Source organism: Mobula hypostoma, chromosome 9 (genome assembly GCF_963921235.1).
Source record: "Mobula hypostoma chromosome 9, sMobHyp1.1, whole genome shotgun sequence".
NCBI lineage: Eukaryota > Metazoa > Chordata > Chondrichthyes > Myliobatiformes > Myliobatidae > Mobula > Mobula hypostoma.
In genome coordinates this window covers 94,702,830-94,724,063 of record NC_086105.1, presented here as the reverse complement: position 1 = coordinate 94,724,063, position 21,234 = coordinate 94,702,830, and the positions used below count along the sequence as shown (strand labels likewise).

Sequence of the window (21,234 nt, the reverse complement as noted above, 5' to 3'; positions counted from 1 at the left end):
CTGCTTTATAAGGCTCTCTGCTTTTAAACTTTTCTCATTGTTCTTACTGACTGACGTCCACGTGCTTGTGCAGTCATGCCCCGCTCAAACTGCTGAAGAAATAACGTCTCCTTTTAAACTCTTCTCGCTGTTCTCACTGGCTAACGTCTGCGCGCTTGCGTAGTCGTGCCCCAATCAAACCGCTAAAGAAATAACCATCTCCTTTTAAACTCTTCTCGCTTTTAAATTCTTCTAGTTGTTCTCGCTGGCTGACGTCCATGTGCTTGTGCAGTTGTGCCCTGTACAAACCACTGGAAAAATAACCTGATATTTTCCTGACATTTTATATTCTTTAATATCCAGAAAAATATCATTCTGTTCTGAATGCAATTATTAAGTAAGCTTCCATAGATATGCAAAGATTCACCACACAATAAAAATATTTCCCATTTTGATCTTACATGGACAATCCCTTATTTTGAGACTATAACTCAATTAAATCAGTACATCTAGTATGTTAAACTAAGTTAAAGAAACATGAAATCCTAATTGTTGTCCCAGGAAAATAAAATCTAAGTATTTCAGGAATAGAACTTATTTGGAAAAAAATCTTCAATCATATGCAGTCATGCATTGCCTTGATGTTGATGTTACCCAAGTTGAGTTGAAAGCTCATGATAGACGTGTAAAGATAATTGTAACTGGTTTGAATGTAGTTCTATTGTATGGGCAGCACTGAAAACTCACATGGTCTCAGAAGTCTTTTTTAATGGCTTAATTTCATTAAATTGGAGTGAAACATTATGCCAATTGAATTAATATTTGAATATGAACATAAAGGGCATGGTGGCTGCTCAGTATAATGCGTTCCCTTGGGGAATTCTGATTTCCTCCCATATCCCAAAGATAAATGGATTAGGAAATTAGTTGTCCATTGTAAAATTACCATTGGTGTGTCGGTGAGTGGTAGAATCTGGGAGCAGTTGTTGGGAATTTTAGTGTAGGATTAGTATGAAATGGGTGCTTCATGATTGAACATAGAATATTATAGCACAGTGCAGGCCCTTCTTAAACTTTTTACCTACTCTAAGATCAATCTAACCCTTCCTGTCAAAATCACTCTCATTTTTCTATAATTCATGTGCTGATACAAGAGTCTCTAAAATGTTCCTAATGTATCTGCCACTACCACCACCTCTGGCAATGCAACATAAAATACTTGCCTCTCACCTCCCCCCCCCAATACTTTCCTCCAATCACTTCAAAATTTTGCTCCCTTGTATTAGTCATGTCCATTCTGGGAAAAATTCTCTGGCTATCCACTTAATGCCTCTTACCCTCTTGTGCACCTCGATTAAGCCACCTATCATCTGCCTTTGCTCCAGAGAGAAAAGTTCCAGCTCACTCAACATATATCCTCATAAAACATGTGATCTAATCCAGGCAGCATTCTGGTATATCTCCTCTGTACCTTCTCTAAGGCTTCTACATCTTTCCTATGATTGTGTGTTGAGAATAGAATGCAAAACTCCAAGTGTGGTCAAGCCAGGGTTTCATGGAGCTGCAACATTACCTCATGGCTCTTGAACTCAATTCCCCTGACTAAGGAAGGCTAACACACCATTCGCCTTCTTATCAACCCATCAACCAGCATGACAACTTTGAGGGATCTATAGATGTGAATGCCAAGATCCATCTGTTCCACCATACTGTTAAGAATCCTGCCATTAACCTTGTATTCTGCCTTCAAATTTGACCTTCCAAATTCAACTACTTCACACTTTTCCAGGTTGAATTCCATCTGCTACTTCTCAGCCCAGCTCTGCATCCTGCCAATGTCCCATTGTAGCCCATGACAATCTTCTACACTATCCACAATTCCACCAACCTTTGTGTCAATTGCAAACTCATTACCCTTTCACTTCCTCATCTAAGTCATTATAAAAATCACATAGAGCAGCGGTCTCAGAACAGATCCATGGGGAACATCAGTTGCCACTGATTTCCAGGCGGAATACATGCCATCTACAACAACTCTCTGCCTTCTGTTGGCAAGCCAATTCCATGTCCACATAGCCAAGTTTCCTTGATCTCATGCCTCTTGATTTTTTGCATGAGCCAATCATGGGGAACCTTATCAAAAATGCCTTACTGAACTCCATGTGCATCACATCCACTGCTTTACCTTCATCAATATGCTTTATCACATCCTCAGAGAATTGAATCACGCTCATGAGGCACAACCTGCCCCTCACAAAGCTGTGCTGACTATTCTTAATCAGAGTATGTTTCACCAAATGTTTTTAAATCCTGTCTCTAAGAATCTTCTCCAATAATTTGCCCACCACTGAAGAAAGTCCCAAGGTTATCCCTACTCCCTTTCTTGAAAAAAGGAATAACATTTGCCACCCTCCAATCATCTGGTACTAATCCTGTGGCCAGCAAGGGTGCAAAGATGATTGCCCAAGGTGCAACAGTCTTTTTCCTTGCTTCCTGCAGTATTGGTATATTTTGACTGGCTCTGGTGACTTATCTAGCCTAATGCTTTTCAGATATTCCAGCACATTCTCTTTCCTAATGTTGATATGTTCTAGCATATCAGCCTGGTTTATGCTTCCTTACATCCGACAAAGTACCACTTGCTGTGAATGGCAGGTCTTTCATATGAAGAAAGACTGGATGAACTGGGCTTGTACTCGTTGGAATTTAGAAGATTGAGGGGGGATCTGATTGAAACGTATAAGATCCTAAAGGGATTGGACAGGCTAGATGCGGGAAGATTGTTCCCGATGTTGGGGAGGTCTAGAACGAGGGGTCACAGTTTGAGGATAGAGGGGAAGCCTTTTAGGACCGAGGTTAGGAAAAACTTCTTCACACAGAGAGTGGTGAATCTGTGGAATTCTCTGCCACAGCAAACTGTTGAGGCCAGTTCATTAGCTATGTTTAAAAGGAAGTTAGATATGGCCCTTGTGGCTACAGGGGTCAGGGGGTATGGAGGGAAGGCTGGGTTCTGAGTTGGACGATCAGCCATGATCATAATAAATGGCGGTGCAGGCTCGAAGGGCCGAATGGCCTACTCCTGCACCTATTTTCTATGTTTCTATGTTTCTATGAATACTGAAGCAAAGTATTCATTAAGGACCTCCTCTACCTCCTCTGACTCTTGGCACATTTCTTCTTTGATCCCTGATCAATCCTACCCTCACTCGAATCATCTTTCTGTTCTTCACATACGTGTTGAACACCTTGAGGTTTTCTTTAATGCTACTTGCCAAGACCTTCTCATGTTTCCTTTCAGCTCTCCTAAGTCCATTCATATGCATCTTCCTGGTTGTCTTGTAACCCTCAAGAACCCTGTGTGGTCCTTGCTTCCTAAACCTTAAGTAATCCTTTTTCTTCCTCTTGACCAAATAATCCACTTCTCTTGTCAACTATGTTCTCTTGTCTTGTTCCTTCACACTTCCATTCTTTCCCTGCCTCAATGGGACAAACCTATCAAGTGCTCCCTGAACAACCCCCACATTTCTGTTTTGCATTTCTCTGAGTACATCATTCCTAAGTTATGCTCCCAAGTTCCTGCTTAATAGGATCATAATGCCTCTCTCATTTGAGTACTTTTCGAGTGTCTTTATGCCATTTTTGATTTTAGCTGTCCACACTTTTTTCTTCTTGACCTAATTCACCATCTTTCTTGAGATCCAAGTATTCCTGACTTTGCCATCTTGTCCTTACTTTTTACTGGAACATACCTGTCCTATACTTCGTTTAGTTGGTCTTTAAACATCTTCCACATACCAGGGGTGTGAACTTGTCAAAAAACAGCTGTACCCAGTGTCTCACCCTAGTTGCTGCCTAATACCCTCATAGTTTTCCCTGTCCCAGTACAAGACTCCCCAAGGTCCAAGATGTTTTCACTGTTCCCTAACTATTTCCCCACAGTATTCACCTCTTTAAAGTAGGTTGTTAATTGCTGCGCTGATCCCTAGCTATACCTTGTCAACTTGTTAATAACATGCTTATTCTTATCCTTTTTTCTGTCTTTTACTAAATCCTCTATGCACGGTATTGATTTACCTTTGATCCCACAAGAATGTGAGGAGCAGAAGTAGGAAAAGTCCATATTTTCTGACCCAATGCTATTAAGCTGCTTCAACGACTTTCAGCGAGTTGCACTCACATCTGCTGTGATGAAGTGCTTTGAGAGATTGATCATGGCCAGAATCAACTCCTACCTAAGCACGGATCCGAACCTGCTGGAATATGCCTATCCTCATAGCAGGTCTACAGCATGAAGACACACACTCAACATTTTAAAACAGCTCCTTCCTCACTACCATCAGATTTCTGAATGGTCAATGACTCCACATACGTTCCTTTTTTTTCCTTTTTGCTCTGTTTTTGCACTACTTATTTCACTTATTTATATGTACACATATTTCTTGTTGTAATTTATAATTTTTTATTATTATGTATTGCTGTCGCAAAACAACAAATTTCACAACATATGCCAGTGATATTAAACTTGATTCTGATTCTAATTCCTCAAGCCTGCTGTGCATTGAATAGAAAACATGGCTGTTGTGATCCCTGTTTCAGTTCTACTTTCCAGCCTGCTTCTGTTTCCTTGGCTCCTCAAATATCTATGTTTCACCGTAGAATCACCGAATATATTCAATCTCCACACGTCTTTTTCAAATATGGAATTCAAAATTCTTAATCCTTTGAGAAAAGAAGTTCCCCCAGTTCCGTCTTAAAGAGCATATCTTTATTCTGAAATAATGCTTCTGAGTTCTGGATTGTTCTGAGGAGAAACATTCTCTCAGCATTTATATTGTCAATCCTTTTCAGAATTTCGTATTGATAAACTTACCACTCATTCTTCTAAATATTGCTTACTGTAAAAACTCACAAGTATTATCTTATGCAATAATATTTATGTGACATTTTATTGAATGCTTTTTGGAAAATTCAAATCAAAGTCAAAGTAACATTTATTATCAAAGTTGGTAATGTTACCATATTCTACATTGAGATTCATTTCCTCGTAGAAGGAAAATAAAGAAATACAATGGAATTTACAAAAAAAACTATACATAAAGATTGACAAAGAACTAATATGTAAAAGAAGACAAATTGTGCAACAAAAAAATACTGAGAACATGAGTTGTTAAGTGTCCTTTTACATGTGTCTGTAATTTGGAGAATTAGTTCAGAGTTGTGGTGAGTTCTGGTGACCACACAGGTCCTGGAGCCCACTGCTTCTAGAGTATTAACTGTTCCAGAACCTGGTGTTGTGGGGCCTTATATACCCTTTGCCTGATGGTGGTGATGACGAGAAATGGCCTCCATAGTGGGGGTCCTTGATTATGGATGCTGATTTCTTATGGCAGTGCTCCATTTTAATGTGCTCAATAATAGAGAGAGCTTTGTTTGTGATGGACTGGGCCATATCCACCACCTTCTGGAGATTTTTTCATTCCTGAGCATTAGTGTTTTCATACCAGGCCATTTTGCAACCATTTGGGATACTCTTCACTGTGCATCTATAGAAGTTTGTCAAAATGTTTGGTGGTGTGCCAAATCTACCAAAACTACTAAAACTTCTAAGAAAATAGAGATGCTGCCGTGTCTTCTTTGTTATGGCATTTATCTGCTGGTCCCAGGACATATTCTCTAATCTGATAACACCAAATAATCTAAAGTTACTGACCCTCTCCACCTCTGATACTCTCATGAAGACTGGCTTATGGTCTTCCAGCTTCTTTCTCCTGTGGTTGTTCTGCAGTTACTGTTTCTGTTAACCACTCTGCTAGTTACATTTTCCAGGAATTCAAATATTTACTCGTCATCATTTCCTTGTTATAAAACCATGTTTACTCTAACTAATCATATTGTACTTTTGAGGTGCTCTTTATCGCTTTATTAATAATGGTTTCCAGCATGTACTCCAACCACAGATGTTGGGGTAACTGGCCCATAGTTCCCTTTTTCCTCTTTGACTAGCATTATCACATTTACTGATTTGTAATCTGAAGAACCTTAATAGAATCTAAGTAATTTTAGAAGAAAACACTCAATGCATCCTCTGTCTCCAGTGATCTTTTAAACCTTCGGACATATACGTCAGCTTCAGAGGATTTGCCAGAGTTAGTTGAATTAATCTGGCAAGTATTTTTCTTCAGTGATATTATTTTAAGTCCTCACCTCCTCGGGCCCCTTGGTTACCTACTGTTTTGAGTATGCTGTTAGTGTCTTCTGTTTTTAAGGCGGACACAAAATATGCTACTTCCATATTCTGCATTATTATTCAACTTCTTGCAGTTTAGCAGGCACCATTGCTGACTTTTTTCCCCAATTTCTCACATTTTTGGAACTCTTACAATCTATTTTTCTTTACTTGTCTTCTCACTTCATTCTTGTATTCTATTTACACCACCCCAATCATTTTTAATTATCAATTGTTGGCTTTTAAAATTCATCTATCTTCAGGCCTACTTTAATTCTTTGCTAATCGTTACGTCTTATTTTCAATATATTGGGATCCTTACCCATGAATAGTTCACATTCCTAGTTATACATTTATTTCTCAGTGGAATGCATATTCTTTGAGAAGTACAAGAAACATTTCTTCTGAGCGAATGTCATTACAGTACTGTTACACCTTTTAATCTAATTTCCCAATCTGCTACTTTAGCTAGCTTCCTCTTTAAACCCATGTGATTATTTTTATTGAGTTTAAGACTATTGCTACTCTCAAAGTGAATGAGGAATTCATTTATGATCACTTTTCACCTGTAAGGTAGTTAATTAATTGCAATACTATTGTTAATCCCTATTGTTGTCCAATAATATAGCATTGCAGTGAGGGCGTGGACTGCTCATACAGACAGACAGGCGTGGACTGCTCCCACCAGCATTTTCTTCTTCTCCATACTGACTTTTGTCCCTTGACTCTTTGAGCTGAAGTTTTTCTCTCTAATAATGTATTATTTTATCATCATTAACTCTTTCATCACCTTCCAACCCTCTTTTCCATCTGTCCTCCTTCTTGAAATGTCAAATAACCTGGAATTTCAGTTTCAAGTCTTGGTCAGTTTACACCCATTTCCTTGTAATGACTATTTGCTCAAGTTTCTTTCTGTCATCCATCTCGTTCCAAGTACTTTCTGCATTCAGAAAAACAATGTTTAATTTTGACTTTTTTTAAAAACAATTTCCTCTTACTTTGCCTAGTATTTGCTGCCACACTATTACTGTGTGTAGTGGTATCTGTGAAAAAGGGTAAACAGTTGATATTTCCAGCCAAGACCCTTCATCAGGACTGGAGAAAAAAGATGAGAAGTCAGAGTAAGAAGGTAGAGGAGGAAAGGAAGAAATACAAGATAGTAGGTGATTGTTGAAACTGGGAGAGGGAGAGGGGTGAAGTGAAGAACTGGGAAGTTGATTGGTGAAAGAGATAAAGGGCTGGAGAAGGGGGAATCTGATAGGAGAGGACAGAAGGCTATGGAAGAAATGAAGGGGGAGGAGCACCAGAGGGAGGTGATGGGCAGGTAAGGAGATAAGATGAGAGAAGGGAATGAGGAGTGGTGAAAAAGAGTGGGAGGGTCATTACTGGAGGTTTAAGAAATTAATGTTCATGCCATCAGGTTGGAGGCTACCAGACGGAATACAAGTTGTTGCTCCTCTAACCTGAGTGTTACCTCATCACGGCAGTGGAGGAAGCCATGGACTGACATGTCAGAATGAAAATGGGAAGTAGGATTAAAATGGGTGGCCACTAGGAGATCCCACTTTTTCTGGTGGACAGAGTGTAGGTGATTGGCAAAGTGGTCTCCCAATCTAAGTTCGGTCTCACTGATATATAGGAGGCCACACCGGGAGCACCAGACACAGTAGGTGACCCAAATAAACTCACAGGTGAAGTGTTGCTTCACCTGGAAGGACTGTTTGAGGCACTGATTGGCAGCGAGGGAGGGGTTGTATGGGCAAATAGCAGTTGTCCCACTTGCAAGGACAAGTGCCAGGAGGGAGATCAGTGGGGAGGGATGAATGGATGTGGAAGTTGCGTAGGAAGCGATCTGTGCGGAAAGCAGAAAGTGGGATGGGGTGGGAAGGAAAGATGTGTTTGGTGGTGGGATCTCATTGGAGATTATTGTGTGTACTCGGTCTCCTCTTTTTACAATCTGCTTAAAAGCACGCATATTATTACGCAACACACGTCAAAGTTGCTGGTGAACGCTGCAGGCCAGGCAGCATCTCTAGGAAGAGGTACAGTCGATGTTTCGGGCTGAGACCCTTCGTCAGGACTAACTGAAAGAAGAGCGAGTAAGAGATTTGAAAGTGGGAGGGGGAGATCCAAAATGATTGGAGAAGACAGGAGGAGGAGGGATGGAGCCCAGAGCTGGACAGTTGATTGGCAAAAGGGATATGAGAGGATCAAGGGATAGGAGGCCCAGGGAGAAAGAAAAGGGGAAGGGGGAGAAAACCCAGAGGATGGGCAAGGGGTATAGTGAGAGGGACAGAGGGAGAAAAAGGAGAGAGAGAGAAAGAATGTGTGTTTATAAATAAATAACGGATGGAGTACGAGGGGCAGGTGGGGCATTAGCGGAAGTTTGAGAAGTCAGTGTTCATGCCATCAGGTTGGTGGCTACCCAAACAGAATATAAGGTGGTGCTCCTCCAAGCTGAGTGTGGCTTCATCTTTACAGTAGAGGAGGCCATGGATAGACATATCAGAATGGGGATGGGACGGTGATATACTGCAACTGGTGCTCCCGATGTGGCCTTCTATATATTGGCGAGACCCGACACAGACTGGCAGATCGTTTCGCTGAACACCTATGCTCTGTCCGCCAGAGAAAACAGGATCTCCCAGTGGCCACACATTTTAATTCCACATCCCGTTCCCATTCTGACGTGTCTATCCACGGCCTCCTCTACTGTAAAGATGAAGCCACACTCAGGTTGGAGGAACAACACCTTATATTCCGTCTGGGTAGCCTCCAACCTGATGGTATGAACATTGACTTCTCAAACTTCTGCTAATGCCCCACCTCCCCCTCGTACCCAATCCGTTATTTATATACACACATTCTTTCTCTCTCCTTTTTCTCCCTCTGTCCCTCTCACTATACCCCTTGCCCATCCTCTGGGTTTTCCCCCCTCCCCCTTTTCTTTCTCTCTGGGCCTCCTGTCCCATGATCCTCTCATATCCCTTTTGCCAATCACCTGTCCAGCTCTTGGCTCCATCCGTCCTCCTCCTGTCTTCTCCTATCATTTTGGATCTCCCCCTCCCCCTCCCACTTTCAAATCTCTTACTAGCTCTTCTTTCAGTTAGTCCTGATGAGGGGTCTCGGCCTGAAACGTCGACTGTACCACTTCCCAGAGATGCTGCCTGGCCTGCTGCGTTCACCAGCAACTTTGATGTGTGTTGCTTGAATTTCCAGCATCTGCTGAATTCCTCGTGTTTGCATATTAGTATGCTATATTTTGGTCTCGGCCTGAAATGTCAGCTGTTTATTCATTTCCATAGATGCAACCTGACCTGCTGAGCTCTTCCAGCATTTTGTGTGCATTGCTTTGGATCTCCAGCACTTGCAGAATTTCTCATGTTTATCATTGCCTAGAAGGTATTTTGGGTATCCACAATTGTGAAAGGTGCCTTAAAATCACCTGTCTGGAGTGTGTTTGAATATGTAAGGGAAAGTTCAGGCATTCTCTTTCCTGTGCAGCAGTTGACGGGTGACTTTTAACAGGTCAAGAAGCAAATCTCGTTGGAAATCTGAAGTAAGGTCAAGAACAGTAGGGGCATTCAGAAGATCATGGGGCATCACACTGATATTTTGAATTGTGAATCCTTCTTAATTTTGAGGATGTGTTCAATTTCTCTAATGTTGACATTCTTGTGACAGATGGTGCCTGACCTGCTGAGTGTCTCAGCCTTTTACTTTTCCTGACTGGCTCAGACTGGTTCGTTTTGGGTTTCAGGAAGTAGAGCTAAATATTTACCCATGGGGAGGAAGACTAGAAAATGTGTTGAGGAATTTGCAGGATTCCACTGTAAACTGGTCAAGAATGATTTTGACCGTGTCTTGGGAAAAGGCTTATGGGAGCTTAATGTGTGTTTTGCAATAATGTGAACTAACTTCACCTCATAAACAATGGACAGTGTGTAGAATTTGTCTTCAGAATTTATAGCTTAGTCATTTTTTACTGTAGACACCTTCTTCTTGAATGAATCAGGTGAAACTGAGTTTTTACTCTACTGGAAAAAAGGTTTTCCCATGAGCTCATTTTTACTTTAAAACAAATCCTTAAAATAGTCTTGGTATTTTGTCACACTGTGAAGCTCAGAGGTGTGACAGCTGACAGCTCCACTCTCCAGAGACGACTCCTGGTTATCGGTAATGCCCAGATGAGAAAATTTTAAAAAAGTGAAAGATGAATAAGTCCTTAAGATTGACTTTGATGTAGTTAATCCAAGATTTTTATACAAAATGAAAATAAAGGTCGTAGTTTTTTCTGGTAATTGGGCCATCACTTAATTGGGGCTCTCACTTATTTGGGACATCTCTTAAAGAACAAAAACTAATCAAGAATACACATAGGGTTCCCTTAATTTATTTGGAACACTATGCTGCTCAATTGGGTCAGGAGACTTTTGCTGAACAGTTCTAACTAGCACCAGACATGTGTACTTGTGTGGCCATTAGATACTACACCGTGCTTAGAGTGAACTGTTTTTAAATGGTCTCGGCCTGAATGCTGCTTGGCCTGCTGCGTTCACCAGCAACTTTGATGTATGTTGCTTGTTTTTAAATAGCGTCAGTTTTTAAATAGAGTCAGTTGCGTGTGCTTCTGTTTAAAAAGCAGTGATTTTTGTCACTGATTGTTGGTGAGAACTAAACAGTAAGACAATTCAAAACTGTTTTGATCACTGAGATTTGAAGCATTCAGGCTTGGAGATGGTAGAAACAGTTGGGAGTGAAAATGCAACAACATCACTACTTCAGCAAGTTAGGAACTTCGAAGAATTTGAAGGTATCAACAATCATCTTGAATGTTACAATGAAAATAAAGATTTGGAGGATGCAATAGTCAAAAACTGTATGAAGGCAGTCCATATCTATATGAGGTGTATATGCTGATTTTGTTCATTCATAGTCAATCCAAAGAACAGGGCAGTGTACCTTCAGGCTCCAGTGAGCTGGTTACACGTGACAGTGGGTATACCCCAGTATAGCACTTTGACACGTGGGTTAAATCAGGTGAGGGTAGCCAGTGGACCTTGTACCACTGTGAGGGGCAGGCGTGTACTAGCATGCACAGTCAACTCTGGCAGATTGGGTGGTTAAGATCTACAGAGATCCAATGGCTAGGAAGGCGGTTCTGCAATGCTATGTGGAGAACGAAGGGCATGGTGAGGCACAGCAGAAGTAACAGTCAAAAAGTAAGCTTAATGGGGCCAAAAAGTACTGGTCGGTCTCAGTGTGTCACAATTAACCGGAATCCACTGTGGAATGAAATTGAGAAAAGCAGTTTGATTGAACATTTGTAAAATTTTAATTCATTTCTTTAGCTTTGCATTTCTTGTGGTGGAGAAATTGGATAACCCTTGACTTGTCACTAATGTCCTTCAGCACTTGTTGCTGAGAAGTGATGGTTGGCATCCATCTGCTTTGAAGGACAATGGGTGACGATCATTATCATCTCAAGACTGGGTGGAAGGTATAGGGATCCTGAGATGCCCAGTCATCAAGATCCCCTTCTCAGCCTCACCAGTGTAGTCCTAAGGAAAGCTTATGCAGCAATATGTTTGGCATCAGCTTGGCTGCAGGAGCTGCTGTAAGGATGTTCAATGACATCCAACTGCCTTTGGGGCTCCCCTCGAGATTTGCTGTCTGGGTTTAGTTCCGTAGCCTTCATCTCTCCCGAGGCTGCCCACAAAGCAGTGAGGCTATTTACTGATAGCTGGGGATCCGGTTCATGAGCACCAGGGCATGTCCACATACTGGTAGTCCTGTGTGCTACATGTGCAGGGGCCAGATCTCCTCTTCATCCTCTGTAGTTCAGCCTGAGTCTGAAAGGAGCTTAGTTTCCATGTGGTGCCCACAAGGCACTGCGTGAGGCTATGTACTGGCAGGGGAAGACCTACACATTCTGTTCTACTTTTCGCAAGACTGCTAGCCAGCAGTGGAAGCTAAAAAGGGGAGTGACAAGCACTATCCACTAGACGCATCACAACAACTATTTTGCTGAGAAGTGCTGGAGATGTTTAGACATTAAGGGTATGTGGACAGTGCAGAAAATTGGTGCTCAGGTAAAGGATTAGTCAATATTTTTTGATTGTCAGAGCATATGTAAGGGGCATATTTCTGCTTCTGAAAATAGTGAAGGTGCAGGTGCTAGAAAACTGAAAATGCTGGGAACACAAAACGAGTCACGCAGCATCTGGTTGAAGTTTCTGATCAAGGGCTCTTATGACAAAGGGGCAGTTCTGAAGAAGGGTCTTTGACTGGCTAGTTTAAAACTATTTCTAAGACACTTTATCAGAACTATCTCTTTGTAAGAAGACTTTGACCTGAAATATAAACCATTTTCCCCTCTTCACAGGTATTGCCCAACCTGCTGAGTGATTCTAGCATTTTATTTTATACTTTAAAAAAAAATGTTCCAAAGAAAAGGAGATTTAATTTCAGCAGGTGTTAGCTTAAAGGACTTTGATGATACATCCTTTGGTTATGGGAGTTACCATGTAAATGCAAGCCTTTCCTTATGTCAACCATTTGTTTCAAAAATGGTTAGTATGTCTATATAAAAACCTGCATGTTAATTTTTAACCTTAGGGAATTGCAGTAATCCATACAAATGTTCTGTACAAGATATGAAGTCGTTGAGCTTTTTACATTATGTTTTGACAGATTAACAATAAGAAACTCATTCATTCAAAGATTCAAAGTGTATTTATATCAAATTATGTATGTAGTATAGCTGACTGGTTGCATAGTGGCAGCTACACCAGACTTCGAGGTGAGTGGTCTTGAATCACCCACCCCCTCATAGGCAAAAAAAAAGCACAAACTGCAGCAAAAAGTGAGCAAAAACACAGAATATAAAACACAAAATCAAAAATTGTGTTTTTGTTCAGCTCAGTGTTCATTATCTGCAGGTTGCCCGAATTCAAAAATTGCCCAAAAGTAGCAGCAAAAAAACGAGAGACCAGAACTAATACACATCATGTACCCGAATTAGTCAAAATCTACAAGCTGTAGTGATTAAACCTTGCTCTGGCACTATTCTCTGACAGCATCGAGGGAGAGAGAGATCACTCGAATGCAAGGACATTCTCTCGAGAGAAGCAAGTGAGAAAGAGAGAGACCGCCACACACAGACACCCTCCTCTGCCAGCATATGGCAATATGTCACTCTTTTGCAATTTGTGTTATACACTGTAAATGCTGTATGGGCTAGTTAACCAATAACACTTGTATGGATTCAGTTTTGCAGCAGGGAGAACTGTAACGTCATGAATATTAATGACTTGATAATCTCTTTAAATAGAGCTTACATGTGGCAAAATTGTATGAAGATATTGAATATTAATAGCATTTCAAGGCTTTATTTCAGAGGCATTTATAGTATTTAAAATATTAATTACTAATATTGAATATATAAGTTTTTAGCAGCAATACAATTACTTTTCCAAACAATTCCAAATGCACCTCCCAAACCTGCAAGCTTTACCTCCATGAAGGACAGGAGCAGGGGCTGCAACACAACTCCTTGCAGATCATTTTCTAAGTTGCCTCCTATGTTGAGCTGAAAGCATTCTTCATTTCCGGATCTAAATCTTAAATCTTCCTTTTTAGCACAGTGAGAATACCTTCAGCAGAAGGACTAGTGTTTGAAGAAGGTTGTTCACTACTATCCCCTCAAGGACTATTAGGGATGGGCAATAAATGCTGGTCTTGAAAGCAATGTCCAGATGCCAAAAATGAATATCGGAAAGCTTGTTAGGCCAGAACTATTTTAACATTTCCTGTTAGACCATGCCTTCCCTTCTCTGCTGGCATGGTTGCACCTTTTAATATTGATGCTTGAGATTAAAAGCCTGTTTATGTATTTGGCTGTATTTAAAGCACAAGAGACCTTTGGGTTTGGTGGTGAGATGTGATTTATGCATAATTATCTAATGTCTCTGTTGTGCCTTTAAACTGGTTTATATTGATTCGTTTTCCTTCCAGAATGTTTAATGCTTGTCTTTGTTTCTTTGATTTGTTGCTCCATTCACACTTGTGTTTGCTGATGCAATTTATCTCTGCCTCAGGCAATGCCTTAATTTGAAAAATCTTACTCTTATTGCTCTTGCCCCTTTCAGTTCCAATAACCTCCTGCAGTAATACATGCCTTTTGGAATCCCCGTTTTCTCCATTTCACACTTTTTGTGCATCATCAAAGGTTATTGCTTCACCTTGGATGAACCTTTCTTTAACTGCTTGACCTAAACTTTGGAATTCCCACATCACAGCCTCCTCCTCATGTAAACATCTCCATTTTCATCTTTTGGGGTCTCTTTAAAACTTACCTCTGTAATTAATTTTTTGTACAGCTGCCCTAAATTCATTTTCTGTGGTTCAGAGTAAGATTTTTGTAGTGTATTTAATATTTCAGTAATATTATAAATATATTGTTTGATTATTCTTTGTTTACATAATTCATAATGGTATATATGTAAAGGTACGTTAATGGCATCAGTTATTACGCCACCATGTCGGTTGTGAGTGCTTCACTAAAGAAAAGGAAAGTAAAACTAAGTAGACCCATTCCTCAGCTCCTGTGTTCTACTTTTGAATAGTTTTTGGAGTTACAAAATATACCAGTTTTGGATCTGCTGGTGATTGAAGTTGTTTTCAAGATATTCAACACTTGTCATTATTTTGTTTGCATCCAAGTATTCACACTCAGTGCCATGGGCTGACAAAAGAATAATTTTAATTACTCTCTTGAGAAGCACAAGCTCACCTTTTCCCCCCCAAACTGTCTTATGAATGAATCTACTTTATCCTTTGCCTTATCTGATGCTTTAGCATATTTCTTTCTGCCCACTTTCAAGAGCCATGTACCATAAACATAAATAAAACAATATTGCATGTTCAATTTCAAGTCCTATGATGACATAGAATCATAGAAAACCTACAGCACAATACAGGCCCTTTGGCCCACAAAGCTGTGCTGAACACGTACTTACTTTAAAAATTACCTGGGGTTACCCATAGCTCTCTATTTTTCTAAGCTGCTATCCAGGAGTGTCTTAAAAGAGCCTATCATATCCGCCTCCACCACCGTCGCCAGCGGCCCATTCCATGCACTCACCACTCTCTGTGTTTAAAAAAAACTTCCTCCTGACATCTCCTCTGTACCTACTTCCAATCACCTATCAGGTCACCTCTCATCCTCCGCCGCTCCGAGGAGAAAAGGCCGAGTTCATTCAATCTATTCTCATAAGGCATGCTCCCCAATCCAGGCAGCATCCTTGCAAATCTCCTCTGCACCCTTTCTATAGTTTCCACATCCTTCCTGTAGTGAGATGACCTGAACTGAGCACAGTACTCCAAGTGGGGTCTAACCAGGGTCCTATATAGCTGCAACATTACCTCTCGGCTCTTAAACTCAACCCCACTGTTGATAAAGGCCAATGCACTGTATGCCTTCTTAACCACAGAGTCAACCTGCGCAGCAGCTTTGAGTGTCCTACGAGTGACATCTTGCTTTGTTTTCATTATCCTGTCTGATTCTCCACTCTGTCAGTATGTGAACATCAGAGGCTCTTGATTTATCTGTTTACATCTCCAGCTCAGTGAATTTCAAGGTTGACAGGATGTAGATCCTCACCTGCCTGTCACTTCCCACTGGGTCCCCTCCTCCTTCCCTTTCTCCTGTGGTCCACTGTCTTATCAGATTCCTTCTTCTCCAGCCTTTTACCTTTCCCACCCACCTGGCTTCACCTATCACCTTTCAGTTTTCCTCCTTCCCCTTTCTCTAACTTTTTATTCTGCGTCTTCTCCCTTCCTTCTCAGTCTTTTTGAAGGGTATCGGATCAAAACGTCGACTGTTTATTCATTTCCATAGATGCAGCCTGATCTGCTGAGTTCCTCCAGCGTTTTGTGTGTGTTGCTATTGATCTCTTATGACTTTATGACTACTTCTGACCGGAGGTTTTCAGTCCAGATCTTTGTCTTCAGAGTTCCTTATCTACCTGCCCCCCCACTGTTCTCCCCCTTTTCTCTTTACTGCTCTTAAACACTGGCCTTTTCCTTTTGGTTTCTTGCTCTCTATATTTTTTTTATTGCTCTTACACTGAACTCGGACATTTTATTCAATTTGTTGCCAATTTCTTACTTGCTCTCATCTTCATGTGATCCACTTCTAGCTCATCCCGCCCCATTCTTGACCTCTCAATCTTAATTTGATAAGCTGGGCAAGTGACTAGTATTTTCTGGAAGCCTGAAACCCTTAGTTACTTGGGACACACTTTACATCTTATTTCTTCAAATGGTCTCATTCTGTTGTCGCAGTTTGTATCTCTCTTCAAAGTTCAAAGTAATTTTAATATCAAAGTATGTATATATCATGATATACCACTTTGAGATTCATTTCTGGATCTTCTCTTCTGTGTCTGTTCCCAATTGCTTTCCCTCCTAACGATTATGTACTTGTTATTTACCACTCTCTATCACTTTGCATTTTCACCTCTTTTCTCAGTTTCTCTTTTTCTATCCTTTTCCAGGTTTTCCCTTTATAGTACTCTTCTCTCTTTCTTTTGCCTGTTCTACCTCTTCTCTCTTTCTTTTGCCTGTTCTACCTCTCAAAACTTACCTCAGTTGTAATTCGTCGTAGTGGCTATCCCTCGAGGTCGAGGATGATGGTCTTCATTCTGTTGATCAAGTGGCCCAGAGTGAAGATGCCTGTGCGTGTATTTGTTTAACGTGTACTTGTTGTTGCACTCCAAGAAGCACACGATACTTCACAAATCAACCAACTGATTCCAATGGCATGGAAACCACGACGATTGGAGCTGATAGATATGTTGCAGCCTTCGTCCGCCTTCATAGCCGTTGAGTTGGAAGTAACTTCGTCCGGCTGTTTCACCGTTGAGGTCTTGGTTGGATTATTCTTTGTCAGGGACCTCACCCTCGACCTCACCGCCATGGGTGACCCTACCAGGAGCATAGCTCCAGACGACATTGTTCTCGGGATTACAGGACCACACAAGCTTCTCCACCACGACAAGGTGACAATCCATAGAGAAGAGTTCTAATTAAAGGTCATCAACCTGAGAGATTATCTCAATCTGTTTATATTGTATAACCATCTGACTATTACCAGCATTTTCTGTTTTCTTAAATTAAAATCTTGTTGTGAAAAATAACCATTTTATAATTTAAATGGATTAAAATTATTTCATCAACACAAAATGGATAATCTTACGTTGCAGAATATCACTGTGCAGTGAAGGCTGATTGTTTACAGAGTGAAATTCTTCCGTGCTTATATCCGTAAGGTAGTCATGACTCAATTTATGCAAATCTTCTACTGAAAAGCAAACAGAGTTTATTGAGTTTTACACCTGACATGCATTGAATTGAATGTTTTACAGAATATTTGTGGTCTTTCTTTCTATCTTTTCATATGCTGTAATTGGAGGACTTGGTGACATTTAATTTCAAATTGTGGCCTTCTGTAATCTTGCACTCAGAGCCATTGCATAGATAAAACTTTAAACTATCAACCACACCGCTATCTCTGTATTTTATTTCAATTGAAAGAACAATGGCAATACACATACTGCATACAGTACGTAATAAGTTAGTTTTACTACTGTACTTTTTAATGAAAGGTTCTGTCTGTTAAAAAGAACCTTTCAGCCAATACAAAACAGGAGTTGTTTGCTGATCTTCTATGCAAGTTAATGGGCTCTATTAATGACTGACACTTTGTGTAGGGTCGGTTACTGCAGATAAAAATCTTTATTCATGACTCCCTTTTGTGTCTCTTTCCCTTGTTAACAAAAGAGCCCGTAAGAAGGTTCCGAATAAAAAGAAAGCAAGCTTGTGGAAAGGTGAAAGAGGAAGGAGCAATTAATGAAACTGACTGCTCATATTGAGCCTTGCAGGACTTGAAAATATCTATAAACATGAACAGAGTAATTGTGAATCAAAAGGTAATTATTTATTTGGTTTATAAAGGAATTTGAGACATCGAAGAGGAGAATTTAGAAAACAAAACTATTTCCCCATGGGTAAGAAAAGATTTATTTAATATAGAATGTTATGGTTAATAAGGTTGTATTTCCTACTATATAGAATATATTTTAATACTCCAGGTATGTGATGGTATTGCAAACTTTCTGATGTGTAGTAATAGAACACGGGGTTAGTATTGTTCATTAGTTATTTCAGGGATTTGTGTCCAATGTCTTTGTAAACTGAAGTTCAGGGTGGTTATTAAAATAGAAGTACAAAGCAATTCTTATTTATGCCGAGTTTTGTTATAGAGTAATCTCATGAATAGAATTTGTCAGTATTTTTTTAAGCTAATGTCATGAAATTATGGCAGAAAGGATGCAGCTTTGATCGTAGATGTTTTTTCCTTTCTTATATAAAATTCCTGTCTTTAAATTTTACAAAAAAAAACTTTAAATTATTCATCTAAGTTATTTTGTAATTTTCTGTTTGGATTTCTTCAGGTTTCAATTTTCCTAAACTGTTAAGTATTTTGGTATTTGTCACACTGACACCCTGTCCTTGTCTTTCTCGAGCTTGTTGAAATATTATTTACCCCACTTCTCCCGTTGATTTGGTTCATTTTACTGGCAATCTCTAACCATGTTCTGTACCAATGAATCCTTATAAATCCTATGGCGGCTTTTCCAATCTTGCATGTTCACATCTGGACTTTTAGGGAATTGAAGCATTGCCTGCTTGTATTTCTTTTCTGGTTACAATCCATAAATAATGTGATTCCAAATATACCAATGAGTAGATTTTGAAAAGAAGAGCATAGTTACTTTTACATTGAAAACAAAGCAGCCAGTTTGTGCACACAGGTCTCCTGGGTAGAAATAAGTAATTTTATTATTTTTCACTGTATTTCATTATACAGTGACCAATAATTAATTGGTACATCTTTAGAATGTGGGAGGAAACCCACGCAGTCACAGAAAGAACATACAAGCACCTCACAGGCAGCGGCAGGTATTGAACTCACATCGCTGGTACTGTAAGGCATTGTGCTAACCACTATGCTACTGTGCTGGCCCAAGGAAAAGAAGTCAGTGGCGTGAATTTTCAGCTCCTAAGGATAGCTACAGAGTATAAATATTGAAGTAATGGGTCTGGTCAGTCATAGGTAACTATAATGTTCATATAGATTGGATAAATTAACTTACAGATGGTGGTCTTGATGGGTTCATTGAATATGTTTGGGGTGCTTTCATAGAACAATATATTGTGGAATAAACCAGGAAACAGGTTATTTAATTTAGGGTTGATTATTTGATTGGGGAGTGGGAAACCTGAGTCTGAAACAAATGTCTAAAATTTACATAAAGTATTTGCATAAATCTAACGATAAAGGAGATTAGGAAAATAGGTTTAAAAGTAAGGAGGTAGAGCATTTCCTAGTTTTCAACAGCGATATGTTCCATTGAGAAATAAATTCCATGCAAAAGATAATGCATCCAAGGCAAATGAAGTAAGTGATGGTCAAAGTTGAGTTTATTATCATATGCGTGAGTTCATGTGTGCACTTATGCAGTTTAAAAAAAACTTCCTTGCAGCAGCACAGACTTATGGCATCATATAAGTAGCGTTCAGAGAAGCACATAAATTAAACAATTTATATACAATTTTTACAAGAATGAAAATAAGAACATAATATTGCAAAGATTATTGATGGGTCTGATTGGAAAATTATTTGAAACTCAGGAATGATTAATAAGAGGGAGGAAATAGATTAGAAAACTATAATAGCAGACAGTAAGATCTTCTATGTACATAAAATATGGAAATTGTTGAGACATTGAGCAACTGCATTGAATAAGTTTTCAGAGTAAAAGACTTTGTCCACTATTAGTGGAATGCTTTCAATGAAGGAAAGGGAGAATATACAGATCAAAAGTAATACTATGCAAACTAATGGGGAGAAATTAAAATCAATAAACTGCTAACGTTGTAAATCTGAAACGTGCAGGAAATGTTGGAAGCACCCAGCAAGTCACACAGCATCTGTTGAAAGAGAAAACAGTTATTATTTTAGGTTTAAGACCCTTCAAAATTGGGAAAGAAACTTAGTTTTAAGTTGCAGAGTGCCTAGGGGTGGACTGGTTAGGACAAAGGGAATATCTCTGAGTCAGTGTGAAGAAAGTGTGCTAGCTGAAGTAGTTGAATTGGATATTGAGGGTGTACTCACTCTCCCTTCCTTACCTCCTTAATCATTTACTTTCTTCATACCATGCTGTAATGAAATAAGTGGCAGACAAAATACTCCCAGGGCTCTCAATACTATGTTGCGTTCCCTGCCGCAAGATTTTTGGGAGAGACAACTAGATTATTTTCTCTTCCCATACAGCAGGTGCCTTTTTTTCCACTTGACTTTCTGTTAAAATTGTTCTTAAGATGTGGTAAACATAGTAAGGCCTGAGATAATCTGGCAGTTTTTGGACTTTGGTGCCAGAGTAGTAAATTTTCTGGACTATTGGATCTTGTTAAAGTTTTTGTTTCACGTTTTTGCAAATTATGTAGCAATATACTGCATTTTCCAATGAACCCAATGGTTTAAAGAGAATAGGGAATGCTTAAGCTCTCTGGCCACAAGCTCACATTATTGACCCCTAGAGTTCACTACCCTGTTCAGACTCCACTTGGTGCACCCAGCTCTGGCTACACACACTGCTTACACTTTAGTACCCTTTAGATCATATTCCAGACAACTTAGTGAGCCAGATAATGGACAATCTGAAACGGAATTATTGGAGTTTTACTGTGGATGACCAGGTTGTGCAAGCTTTAGATCATCAGTCCAAAATGTTGCCTAATGCATCATGCAATGGTACCAATTTTCACAAATTTTTAGCTTTTGCTCAATGATTTCTTCTGAGAATTTGGCATTTAAAAATTGGGAAAAATAGTTTTTAAATCTTTTGGAGACTTCATTAATATGTTCAATGTTTTCATGTAATATGTTCAATCTTTAATCA

The 21,234-nt window shown here is 39.7% G+C and overlaps 1 protein-coding gene across 1 annotated transcript in view; it reads left to right on the top strand.

Moving 5' to 3' along the window:
* Nucleotides 1-21,234, top strand: part of lmf1 (lipase maturation factor 1) — a 784,937-nt gene that overhangs the window by 12,402 nt on the left and 751,301 nt on the right. The window contains exons 2-3 of the mRNA XM_063057364.1: nucleotides 16,988-17,268; nucleotides 18,050-18,198. The gene's annotated coding sequence lies outside the window, so the exon portion shown is untranslated. The remainder of the gene's footprint in view (nucleotides 1-16,987; nucleotides 17,269-18,049; nucleotides 18,199-21,234) is intronic.